This window comes from Salvelinus fontinalis, chromosome 31 (genome assembly GCF_029448725.1).
Source record: "Salvelinus fontinalis isolate EN_2023a chromosome 31, ASM2944872v1, whole genome shotgun sequence".
Classification (NCBI taxonomy): domain Eukaryota; kingdom Metazoa; phylum Chordata; class Actinopteri; order Salmoniformes; family Salmonidae; genus Salvelinus; species Salvelinus fontinalis.
In genome coordinates this window covers 18,307,664-18,322,077 of record NC_074695.1, presented here as the reverse complement: position 1 = coordinate 18,322,077, position 14,414 = coordinate 18,307,664, and the positions used below count along the sequence as shown (strand labels likewise).

Below are 14,414 nucleotides of genomic sequence, written 5' to 3'. Positions count from 1 at the left end.
TTAGTCAAGAACATTTTAAGTAGGCTGTTCCGAAGAAAGAGCTGGCCACAACGTTAATGTAGTGATGCTTTAATGACATGCAAGAGACAATAAATAACTAAATCAATAAGTTAAGTAGGCCTACCAAATACGCAATTACTATAATAATATTGGTTGTCTGAACAAAGTTATGTTATTTGGTATAAACTCATAAAGTGCAATAATCATCATATTATTTCCCCTGACAAGCGAGCGCAACTCAAATGTCCTCTTGAATAGGCTACTCCAATTAAAAGTCTCAGGTAGGCCTATATGCGCCTCAAAAATGAGTAATCACTGACTCAAACATTTACAATAACACATTCTGGAGTTCACAAAACTTACCCTGCTTTCCGTGTTTTTTTGTGAAAAACAACATGACCCTGATTAACCAATTAGGAAGAAATTCCTCCTAATGGAGAATCAAAGAACCTGCATGTTGATGATACTGTCTGCCACTATTACACACCCTGTTCTGTAATGCATGAGACAGTTCCTCTAGTTGAGTGTTAAGGGGCGGCAGGTGTTTGGGAGAGCATGAGGTCGGTTCAAGTTGTCCAGGAGAGGAATAAGTGTCCAGGCTGTTGGAGCGTGAGCTTTCTGAGCAGCTTGAGGACACGGGAGGGGCCACCGGGAGAAGGCCCTCGCGCATTAATTTCTTCTGTTTCATTCGCCGGTTCTGGAACCAAATCTTCACCTGCGTTTCGCTCAGTTGCAGGGCGCTCGCGATCTCCACGCGTCTGGCTCGCGTCAGGTACTTGTTGAAGTGGAACTCCTTCTCGAGCTCCGTGAGCTGTTTGGTGGTGAAATTGGTCCTCAGTACCCCGTTAGCGGTAATATGATGCCCATCGGTGGGAATGCTGTGGTTACCTCCACCTCCTCTGTCCATACTGACGCCCGGAGCGACTATACTTAATCCACAGGCCATGTGCATCTTGTCTGAAAAGACAGTTAAAACACAGGTATAGTATAAATACATCGGTTGAATTCAATGAAGTAACCCAGCCATAAAATATAGACAGTACAAAATGTATGACTACCGGTTTATATCAATCACTACCGGTTTATATCAATCACAATTACTTATAAAACATATATTAAATAGGTTAATTCAGTTAATTGGTTAAGTGTATTAACATCTATAAACTGGAGTAGATGATTGCGCGGGGGAAACTTGGTTATAGCGCCACATTCACATGCTCTTGTGCCAAACATTCAGCTGTGAAGTTCCTGATACTGTTGTATCTGTACCACGAGGACAGGTGTTGGATGTAATAACGTACATCACAGTACAGGTATAGGCTATCTAACAGGGCCTATATCAGAGAGAACAGAAAGCTCATATGATAAATGTTGACATCCATGTTTTAGACATAGAAGAATGTCAGAGACAGGTTACATATACAGAGGCTACCAAACCTAACCTGAAATGAGAGTGCAGTAGCCAATAGTGAATATGAAAAAACCCAAACAGACAAAACAGTACAGTAAGTAAATAAGCGCTTTGGCTCTCATGAATAGATAATCACATTCTGATTAATGACGTCTAAGATAATAGAAATTGGCGCTGGCCAGAAGGCGTAAAATGAAAATATTTGAGGAATGACTTGCACGCTTTAGAAATAGCCAGCCAGCAAAGCCAGGGCAAGCCGCCGAGTCGAGGCCTTCCCAGCCAAGGAGAGAGAGAGAGAGAGAGAGGAGAATAAGATAAGGAGAGAGAGAGAAGAGAAGAAGATAAGGAGAGAGTGAGAGAGAGAAGAGAAGAAGATAAGGAGAGAGAGAGAGAAGAGAAGAAGATAAAGAGAGAGAGAAGAGAAGAAGATAAGGAGAGAGAGAGAAGAGAAGAAGATAAGGAGAGAGAGAGAGAGAGAGAGAGAAGAAGATAAGGAGAGAGAGAGAGAGAGAAGAGAAGAAGATAAAGAGAGAGAGAGAGGAGAAGAAGATACGGAGAGAGAGAGAGAAGAGAAGAAGATAAGGAGAGAGAGAGAAGAGAAGAAGATAAGGAGAGAGAAGAGAAGAAGATAAGGAGAGAGAGAGAGAAGAGAAGAAGATAAGGAGAGAGAAAATAAGAAGATAAGGAGAGAGAAGAGAAGAAGATAAGGAGAGAGAAGAGAAGAAGAGAAGGAGAGAGAGAGAGAAGAAGATAAGGAGAGAGAGAGAAGAGAAGAAGATAAGGAGAGAGAGAGAAGAGAGAAGAAGATAAGGAGAGAGAAGAGAAGAAGAGAAGAAGATAAGGAGAGAGAGAGAAGAGAAGAAGATAAGGAGAGAGAGAGAGATCGATACACATTGCCTCAGCCATCTGGACATCCTGCCCACAGTAATTCAGGTGCTGTCAGAGCATAATCGAAGAATGACACACTGGGAGTATATACATTGTACCAGCAGAGCAAGAGGCAGAGGGGTGGTAGGCCTTTATGCAAGAGAGAACATAGGGATGCTTTGCTTCGTGCCAAGACTAATATACCCCCCTGAAACATCGCTGCTGTTGTCACTAATCATACTACTGCTAACAATGTAGCGCTAAAGAGATCTACTCCAACCCTGGAAATCATCCTTACAGATACTATATCAATATCTTTGCAGCTGTTTGTATGATAGCTTAGAACGCTGGCTAGAGGACATTGATACCAGTCCTGGCAAGCAACATAAACAATCAATATAAATGAAGACATATGTGGTGACTATATGAACTGTCAGCCTGGTACCAACTGATAAACGTTGACAGCATTAATTGTTCTACTGTATTCTATGTCTCTGAGACAGACAACAAAGAAGGCATCCATGTCATCTTCAAACTCTGGAGCCCTTATTCATGAAGCGCTCGCCCTGTCCATATCATTTGTATTAATTGTGGTCAAAAAGGCAAACTGATCCTAGATCAGAACTCCTATTCTGAGGCGCTTTGTGAATACAGGCCCAGATTGCACATAGAACCAGACAGAAGGATCTCTATTCGGTCCATATCACCCCAATAAAGCATCTCTTTATTCAAATGTGTTTGAGATAAAATTGCTACCGAAGGCTGTGAGCTCACAGTTTTCCCTTTTCACTTCACACTGGATACTCAGATTTAGATATTGTGCTGTGAGGTCTTGTGAGAAGACATCTCTTTGTCAGGATGAGAAATTACTTTTAATGGGCAAAGTCAAGATGCTCAAGGTATTTTTTGAAATATACCACGTATTCTACATGAGTTGTATGATCTAATTTCTGTTAAATCAGAACGTTTATGCTGAATGTCACACTAAAGGCTCACTGGATGTTGGTAGACTGATGATATGTGACAATGATTATGTTAAAACGGACACATGTAAAGGTGCTGGGCACTGAGATCAATACACAAGGCTCTCATTACTGTACAGACAGATAATCAATAAGCAGAGAGCTCTAATGTTACTGACGTTATAGGGAGTGAGTTTGGCTAAACTTAGCATTAGCTGCATTGCACACTGCATGCTCAGGCAATGTTGTCAGAACACAGTGATGTGAAAGCAAAGCACATGGATAGCTTTTATATTTCATTCTATTCTATTATTTTATTCCCTTCTATTGTGTTCTAGTGTGGGAAATATCTCCATCCTTTTTCTGTGCCCAATAGGTAGAGAGAGGAAAGTTGGCCTATACTGTATAATAACCATGTACACCTCGCCCAGCCTCCCCTGCCCGTATCCCAGTCCATTCCGATTATCCCAATCCGGGTAGAATACATAGTTCAATTGTCACATATGGTTATTGTAGTAGGCTGATTCAGGAATTGTAAGTATTACAGTTATCATATTAATATTTTTACTGGAAGTTTTGTTAAAGGTACATTCACAAGTATGCATGTATTTGTACATTTTGAGCCATCACTTGCTGAAAAATAGCCTACATGCATCCAAATGTATCATTTTCTTATTTAAAAAAATGTTGTTGATGATGTTGAGCGACTTTACGAAACTTCATCCACGCTAGAACACGTCACACTTTGTTGCCCGTAGCACAGTAGCCTAGTCTGCGTTTCTCACAGCACAGCACTGTCCTTCATACTGAATTGTGAATATGGCACATTAAAATGTTTACTTTCCAATAGTAGGCTATGTTGATGAATGAATGGCAGTTTACTAAAAGTTATAGGTGCTATTGATTTTCGTATCAACAATAAATACAATGTTTAAGAAGTAGTTTGTCAATAAGATGCTTATTGTCTTTCCAAATGGAAATGTAAACTCCAAAACTTACCCGTCCGAGCATGACTTCTCTTCTTCACATTCATCCAATCAAAAGTTTTGCTCCTGTGACTTAGTTCAGCTACCTTACAATTGGGCTCGGAGTGAGAGCTACTGTCCACAACAGCAAAGTGAACATTAGACCCATCATGAGTGTAGATTTTAATGTGCGCATTTATAGACCCGAATTCTGCGTGCGCCAGCGCCTCAGTCCCGGTGATGTGTGTGGAAGAGGAGTATCCAAGTCCGGGGAAGTCGTGTTCCTGCACCCGGAGGTAGGAGGGGAGACGAGAGTAGTGAAGGCAGGCCGGTGGCGTGGTTGAAAAGCCCTGACTCTGTGTCAGAGGAGAGCTGCTCGAGCCTGAGTAGACTGGGAGCTGAGTTACCGTACAGTCGGTTGCAGAATTGGCACCGGAGAAAGACGGGTAACTGTGTTGTAATGAATATCCCGGGTCACCCTCTGATGAAGAGTTACCCTCATTGCCAGCTCCAAGTTCTGGAGAAATGATCTGGTCCAAGTCACCTATCCTGACCTCCCCTGGTCGGTGTCCCCCTGCGAACAGAGCGCTACTCTCCCCATCGCACGTTAACTCTTGATACAAATTCATTATCACCTACGCATAATCATTGGATCGGTCAAACGGTTATAGGACTCATGGAGGGGTGGCCTCTAGCTAACACCCAACAACGCATGGATGACCGAGATAGCGACCATAGACAGTCAGAGGGACATGCCCTGGAAAAATTCGATCTCTGATTGATGGAGATGACGTGCCCTCTTGGTCTTGGCCAATAGATGGACATCTATGTCATCCACCGGGGACAACACACTGACTAACCAAGCCAATCAAGTTGTAGACTAATTTCAGGTGGTCAAATGAATGGACTCCAGTACAGCAGACAATAGCTGTTCAGTCCCCATCATTCATGGTAACTTTCTTTTCTCAAACAGGGCTGTTTAAATGAGTACAATTTACACATTAGATGGACATAGAAGAGGTACTTGGTCATCATATAGAACTGGGATATGGAGAAGCAAGTAAGTCAAGTTTGCTAAGACGATGGACCGACGCTTCTGAAGTCTGGCTTTCATCAAAGTATCACTGCTCGTTTTTAAAACAGGCACGGGTAAGATGACGTCAGCTGTGGTATGTTTTTCTGTACCACACAGTGCTGCAGGCCTGCGGTGATCTACCAACTTTGTGACTATCATGCCAGCTTTGTTGTTATCAGTTATAAACGATTAGGGCTAGATCTTTTTTATAACTGGTTTTAAGGTCCAAGTAATGAAATATAAATATTTGTTAGCAGGTCCTGGATTTAAATGTTTGGCAATAAGAATATAGGCCTAAGCCGTTCATTATACAAAAACCCTCAAAATATAATAGACTAAGGGAATCCAGACTAGTCATTGACATTAGTCTCGTACACAATTATCCTGCGATTAGGGTTTCTTCAACAGCAGAGGCCGTGATCAGTGCAGGGCTAAAGGTCATGTGAAAGACACACTTAATGGGTTCAAAGGTCGTGACCGCGGCTGTTGAGCTCTTCACTGACATTTACATGTTAGTCATTTAGCAGACGCTTTTATCTTGAGCGACTAGCAGGATCAATTAGGGTTAAGTGCCTAGTTCGAGGGCACATCGACAGATTTTTCACCTAGTCGGCTCGGGGAGTCGAACCAGCGACCTTTCGGTTACTGACCCAATGCCCTTAACCGCTAGGCGACCCACTGGCATCGAAACTGTAAATAGTCTCCGAATAACTAGGAACATCGGTGGTGACAGGTGGACATGCACGTTCCGGTTTGGGTTCCCAATTATCGACAATTAGCTATGTAGCCCATACACAGTTTACTTAATGAAATGGGATGCTAAACTAATATAAAGTTAGTAACTATAAAGGATCTAACTATGTCAATATTGCACACTCAATGCTGTTATTTCAGATAAATAGGACTAGATCTTTACTATTCCACAAATACAGCAAGCCTTTTTCTCGACAGTAAAGTATATTTTCATTTTTCGAGACGTGGCATGGGAAATTGTAAAAGTGCTAATTCAATAAATAAAGGAATACAACAACAAACTTTATATTCCATTTTGTTCAGCCGGTATAATTCCCATAGTTACGTGTATATTCCTGGACGCGTATCCTCATTTCATTGTACTATAAGCAGAGCTAAACCTGTTTAATTGCCCTTTACATTAAATGTGTATCTGTTCAGTTTACATTAAAAAACTATACCACCACATTCACATAACATGAGAAAACACATTAGTATGAGCTCGTGAACAAACGACACAATTGTATTTAGCATTAATTGAAGGATGTTTAGAAATAAAGATAATTACAACGTCATTAATGATAAAGTAATCATGTCTGTTGCGCTCCATATATTGACTGGGTGAGACCGAAGTAGGTGGGGATGCCACAAAACTTTTGTTTTTTTCTCCTTCAAATTAATTTGTGGATAGTCTTGAGTGTGTGTAATATAACATATACCGGTACACCAACATTGCAATAAAGTAATGGTTTATTTATTTGTATTATTGTAGGCCTACTAATTATCGTATTATTATAGAGCATATATCATTGTTACTCTGCTGTTCTTGTTTTCTTGTTATTCATTGTATTTGTCATCTGCATTTTTGTTTAAATTATTATTATCACATATAACATTATTTTCTATCAAAGACCATATTACTAACCTGATCACATAATATTTATCCACAACAGTAATTACAAAGCAATTCTAAATAATCAACTATTTAGGCCTATAACCGCATACAAGGTTGTATAGACTACAGCCCAGAAAGCCGGTCGCAGCTGGGGGAGGTAATGGAATTCTACAGGCAGCGATGAGCTGAATGACTGAGTGCGATATATTCCTTCCCTCCGCGCATTTGCATGCTAAACTTATCCATCTTGTTGTCAGCTCGCGAGGTTACCCAGGGTTCACACGCTAGCTTGTTTCTCTTCCCTACACTCAATAAATAAAACTCGTTCTGTTTACTGCCTGAATATAAATTTGTTTTCAGTTGATCGCAGACCTGTGTGGAGATATTAGAAATTGTATTTCACTAATGGCTTTCATCAGAGGGAGGAGGAAAGGGGTTTGCAGGGATATAAAGAAAAAAACTGGTAGGAGCATCTCTCCTTTCCTTTTATGGAAATACATGTCATATTTGAATGAAAAATAATAATGATCCCAGTAGCCACTGGACGAATTAAAAATAGATTAAAATTAAAAAAAATACAAGAAAAGTGCAACTGTCTTTTCAGTAGCGTAAATAAAAGTGGTTGTACACTTCCTGGCAACAGGAGGGATATTATCACATAGACCTCAGGAAGAAAAACAAGTCATCTGGAGTCTCTCTCAACAGCTTGTATCCCCAAAACAGACACATTTACAGGGACAGGTGATGATAAACAATCTGGGCTCATGTTCAGAATGGAGAAGGGAAAGATTCAAGCTTAAAAAATTAAACTGGAATATAACAAACCAGTACCCCCCCCCCCCCCCCCCCCCCCCGGATTATTGATTGACTCATACTGCTAATTAGTTTTCTCCTCCATCCTCTGATGTCAGTGATGTCTGTGATCTGTCGTCAATAGAGGAGCTGAACTGCTGAGGGCCAGGGATCATGGTGGTGGTGATGCCCGGATGGGATCATCTCCTATAGGTTTGTATTGACCCCTCACCCTGCTGACACACACACAAACACGTACACACACACACCTTGCTGACAGTGGTCGGTAATAATGCTGCAGTGGTGATGGTGCTGACATTGACACGATGAGGATGAGGCCCTGGTCTAACCCAGGAACACTGTCAACGACTCTTTATGTGTCATCTCTCGACTCTGGGAGCTCTGGGAATTAACCGTGCGATGACAGATAACTGTCAACGCCAACCAGAGAGGTCACAGCCGGCCTTTAATGCAGTGTGGGGCTGAGCAGTTAAAGCTGGGCGATCTGTACACTGGTGAGGATCTCAGTGGGGCCCACCCGAGCAGTGTAAGCAGCTAGGTGATATACGTGTTGAGGCCTGCATCGATCTGTTTAGTGGGGATCACTATGCTGAGTTTAAATGTATTTGGCTAAGGTGTATGTACATTTCTGACTTCAACTGTATGTATGCATCCTGGTTCACCACAATAATATCTATACATCCTGGTGCTCCACAATAATATCTATACATCCTGGTGTTCCTCAATAATATCTATACATCCTGGTGTTCCTCAATAATATCTATACATCCTGGTGTTCCACAATAATATCTATACATCCTGGTGCTCTACAATAATATCTATACATCCTGGTGCTCCACAATAATATCTATACATCCTGTATCCATACATCCTGGTGCTCCACAATAATATCTATACATCCTGGTGCTCCACAATAATATCTATACATCCTGGTGTTCCTCAATAATATCTATACATCCTGGTGTTCCACAATAATATCTATACATCCTGGTGTCCCACAATAATATCTATACATCCTGGTGCTCCACAATAATATCTATACATCCTGGTGCTCCACAATAATATCTATACAACCTGGTGTCCCACAATAATATCTATACATCCTGGTGTTCCACAATAATATCTATACATCCTGGTGCTCCACAATAATATCTATACATCCTGGTGTTCCACAATGATATCTATACATCCTGGTGTTCCACAATAATATCTATACATCCTGTATCTATACATCTGTTAAGGTTGTCGTAGTCGTTCTCCTCCTCAGACGAGGAGGAGCATGGATCGGACCAAGATGCGGAGTAGGAGGTATTCATGTTTTAATGAACAAACAACAAACACTACAAATTACCAAACTCTACAAACGTGACTAACCTGAAAACAGTCCTGTGTGGCCCAAACACTGACACAGGAAACAAACACCCACAAAACACCAGTGAAACCCTGGCTGCCTTAGTATGACTCTCAATCAGGGACAAACGAGACACACCTGTCTCTGATTGAGAATCATACCAGGCCAAACACAAAATCCCAACATAGAAAAACAAACCTAGACCAACCCACCCAACTCACGCCCTGACCAACTAAAACAAATACATAACAAAGGAAAACAGGTCAGGAACGTGACAACATCCTGGTGTTCCACAATGATATCTATACATCCTGGTGTTCCACAATAATATCTATACATCCTGGTGTTCCACAATAATATCTATACATCCTGTATCCATACATCCTGGTGTTCCACAATAATATCTATACATCCTGGTGTTCCACAATGATATCTATACATCCTGGTGCTCCACAATAATATCTATACATCCTGGTGTTCCACAATAATATCTATACATCCTGGTGTTCCACAATAATATCTATACATCCTGGTGCTCCACAATAATATCTATACATCCTGGTGTTCCACAATAATATCTATACATCCTGGTGTTCCACAATAATATCTATACATCCTGGTGCTCCACAATAATATCTATACATCCTGGTGTTCCACAATAATATCTATACATCCTGGTGTTCCACAATAATATCTATACATCCTGGTGTTCCACAATGATATCTATACATCCTGGTGTTCCACAATAATATCTATACATCCTGGTGTTCCACAATAATATCTATACATCCTGGTGTTCCACAATTATATCTATACATCCTGGTGCTCCACAATAATATCTATACATCCTGGTGTTCCACAATAATATCTATACATCCTGGTGTTCCACAATAATATCTATACATCCTGGTGCTCTACAATAATATCTATACATCCTGGTGCTCCACAATAATATCTATACATCCTGTATCCATACATCCTGGTGCTCCACAATAATATCTATACATCCTGATGCTCCACAACAATATGAATACATCCTGATGCTCCACAACAATATGAATACATCCTGATGCTCCACAACAATATGAATACATCCTGATGCTCCACAACAATATGAATACATCCTGATGCTCCACAACAATATGAATACATCCTGATGCTCCACAACAATATGTATGTATGATGCTTCACAGATCCTCGGACCCCAGAGAGGTTATCAGCAAGCAGTATCCATACATCATGACAAAAAAGCATCCATCATCTCCTTTCCCCACAAGCTGCTGTGCACACTTGTCTGTTTCTTTCCGGAGCACCTACTAACGGAAATGTGTGTGTGTGTCGGTGTGTTCATCATAGCAGCACATTCTCTGTCCACAATCACACAATTCAATGTGGGAAATAGAATGAGAACAGGAAGACAAAGCCGTTTTTAATACCTTTATTGTGGAAAATAATAGTTTTCAAATTTTTGTAACACAAAGGGCTGGGTTTTTCATTTCATGTTTTACCATAGAATGTGTTGGTTTTGAAGCTGTATAATGAAGCCATTTGGTCTTTCCATCATATCTCCTGTCCTTCCTGAAAGATCACTGGCGATCAACATGTTGACATTTATTCATGATGACTGGTGTGATTATAACTTCATTTAACTGTCCAATTTGTTCTAGTGGCAGATATAAATGCCAGTCAGAATATGCTCTTAACCAAAGCAATTTTTACAGTACCTGATGCCTCTGGGACTTGAACCTACAACCTTGGCTTTGCTATTTTGCAAGGCGCTTACCAATTGAGCCCCACAGGACCACAGGACAAGTACAGTAGGTCACACTCTCTGTTTACTCTGAGCACTCCTGTCCTGTACTGTCTGACACACTTTTGTCAGTGGCTTTACCTTTTTTACTGTCACAGATTGTCCTTAACTGGGGTGCATTTAAAATGTAATTGATCTTGCTTTAATATGACAGTAACAGTTGCCTGGTCAACCAGGAAGTCAAATCCTGAGATGGATGAGCAGGTGAGTTATTATCATCCATCTACCTGAGTGATGCTCTCCTTCGCTCCGTTACACACCACAGAGCAGACAAAGAAATACAACCTATAAAGATGACACAGGAAATTGATACTTAACAATTCTCTCTTGAGCAACAAGCACCTGGATAGAGTCATGAACAGTGGGAATTACTGCTGGGAATGGAGAGAGAGGGGGCCAGAAAGAGAAAGAAAGAGAGAGAGACATGATTGGCTAAAGGCCACCCGTGAAGTTTAGTGTCTCGTTAATCATTGGAGGAGTCGAGTATAATACAGTTATAATAGTTACTTGCTTGGCCAAAAATAAACCTAATGAAAATATAACAACACAATGATAAAAAAATGGTCACCAAGAACGATCTCACTTTGAAAGTGTTATGGGCAGTTTGGGAGAGAGACTGTCTCTTATTGTATGTGACCACCAATTGACAAAAAACAATCTATGTTCTGTTTTGAATTGCTAGCCTGCTAGAATCTGACCTCAAGTTCCTGAATGTATAATGTAATGCATTCTTAAACCTGGATTCTGTTTCATACTCTGCAATGGCACTGACAGTGTTTGTAGTGGCATTGTTTAGTGTGGTGTGTCTCTGGTTTTAAATGTCTAAAAGTTTAATGTTTAGGATGGAGCACAGCAGAGCTCCTCAGATACTGGGCCAGGCCTCATGTAAGCAATGCTCTGTATTACTACAATAAATCACATCTGTTCTACTCACACAGCACATGCAACAATGCAAAGAATCCAACGCTGCTGCCTGCCTTCTATTCTCTCTCACTCAATCTCTCCCTGATTGGTTTCTTTCTCTCTCTCTCGCGCGCGCGCACTTTCTCTCGCTCGCTCGCTCTCTCTCTTGTAAAGGTACACGTTTTAATCCTATTAACATATTATATGCTGAATTAAATGGGTTTGCATTTTCTGTTTTGTGTTCAGAGTCAATCGATTTCATTATACTGTACCTTTTATCTAAGACAGACTGCAATGATGAGGCCATAGGCCACTTGGTCATACCAATATTGGCGCCGGAGGGGATAAAATAAAATAAAACTTTATCAAACCGAACACAACAAGTGTAGACTTTACCGTGAAATGCTTACTCACAAGCCCCTAACCAACAGTGCAGTTCAAGAAGAGTTAAGAAAATATTTACCAAGTAGACTAAAATAAAAAGTAATAATAAAAAGTAACACAATAAGAATAACAATAATGAGGCTATATACAGGGGGCACCGGTACCGAGTCAGTGTGCGGGGGTACATGTTAGTTGAGGTAATTTGTACATGTAGGTAGGGGTGAAGTGACTATGCACAGATAATAATTAGCAAGTAGCAGCAGTGTACAAAAAGGGGGGGGGGGGGGTCAATGTAAATTGTCCGGTGGCGATTTTATTAATTGTTCAGCGGGCTTATGACTTGGGGGTAGAAGCTGTTGAGGAGCCTTTTGGTCCTAGACTTGGCGCTCCGGTACCGCTTGCCGTGCGGTAGCAGAGAAAACAGTCGTGTGACGGAGTCTCTGACAATTTTATGGGCTTTCCTCTGATACCGCCTATTGGATGGCTGACGTTTTACGTGCTTCTAACCAACTGTGCTATTTTGTTTGTTTTTTCGCGTTGTTTGTAACTCATTTTTGAACTTATTTTGTACATAATGTTGTTGCTACGGTCTCTTATGACTGAAAATAACTTCTGGACATCAGAACAGTGATTACTCACCTCGAACTGTAAGAATAATTTTTCTTTAATGAATCTTCTTTAATTTTTCTTTAATGGGAACAGACCCAAATCCCTGTAATTTGTGTGAAGAAAAGACAGAGAATAAGGGGGTGGATGTCGGGCTGCCTTCTGAGAATTCGTAGGGAAGCAGTAAACTCCCACTGCCATCCGTTCTATTGGTCAACGTGCAATCATTGGAAAATAAAATCGATGACCGACGATCAAGATTAACCTACCATCGGGACATTAAAAACTGTAATATCTTATGTTTCACAGAGCCGTGGCTGAACGATGACACAGATAATATAGAGCTGGTGGGATTTTCCATGCATCGGCAGAACAGAGAAGCTACGTCTGGTAAGATGAGGGGTGGGGGTGTGTGTCTATTTGTCAATAACAGCTGGTGCGCGATGTCTAAAATTAAAGAAGTCTTGAGGTATTGCTCATCTGAGGTAGAGTACCTTATGATAATCTGTAGACCACACTATCTACCAAGCGAGTTCTCTATATTATTTGTAGCCATCTATTTAAGTCCATAAGAAGAAAAAAAATATGCTCTTCCAGAAGTGGCGCTCCTAGTGGCCAGGGACTTTAATGCAGGCAAACTTCAATCCATTTTACCTCATTTCTACCAGCATGTCACATGTGCAACCAGAGGGGAAAAAAATCTAGACCAGCTTTACTCCACACACAGAGATGCATACAGCATACAAAGCTCTCCCTCGCCCCCCCCCCCCCCCCCATTTGCCAAATCTGACCATAATTCCATCCTCCCGATTCCTGCTTACAAGCAAAAACTAAAGAAGGAAGTACCGGTGACTCACTCAATACAGAAGTGGTCGGATGATGCGGATGCTACGCTACAGGACTGTTTTGCTAGCACAGACTGGAATATGTTCCGGGATTCATCCAATGGCATTGAGGAGTATACCACCTCAATCATCGGCTTCATCAATAAGTGCATCGAAGACTTCATCCGCACAGTGACCGTACGTACATATCCCAACCAGAAGCCATGGATTACAGGCAACATCCGCATCAAGCCAAAGGCTAGAGCTGCCACTTTAAAGGAGTGGGACACTAATCAGGATGCTTATAAGAAATCCCGCTATGCCCTCAGACGAACCATCAAACAAGCGAGGCATCAATACAGGATTAAGATTGAATCCTACTATACCAGCACTGATGCTCGTCGGATGTGGCAGGGCTTGAAAACTATTATGGACCAAAGGAAACCCAGACGTGCACAAGAGCACCAGCTGTTCTGGGCGATAACGCTCTCCGTAGCCGATGTGAGCAAGACCTTTATACAGGTCAACATTCACAAAGCCGCTGGGCCAGACAGACTACCAGGACGTGTACTCAAAGCATGCACGGACCAACTGACAAGTGTCTTTACTGACATTTTCAACCTCTCCCTGACCGAGTCTGTAATACCTACATGTTTCAAGCAGACCACCATAGTCCCTATGCCCAAGGAAGCGAAGGTAACCTGCCTAAATGATTACCGCCCCGTAGCACTCACATCAGTAGCCATCAACTTCTCTAGGGTAGGGGACAGCATTTGGAATTTTGGATGAAAAGCATGCCCAAATTAAACTACCTGC

At 41.4% G+C, this 14,414-nt stretch overlaps 1 pseudogene; it reads right to left on the bottom strand.

Annotated features, from left to right (window-relative positions):
• Window positions 1-465: 465 nt before the first annotated feature.
• Window positions 466-4,972, bottom strand: LOC129829711 (homeobox protein Hox-C1a-like; annotated as a pseudogene).
• Window positions 4,973-14,414: the final 9,442 nt, after the last annotated feature.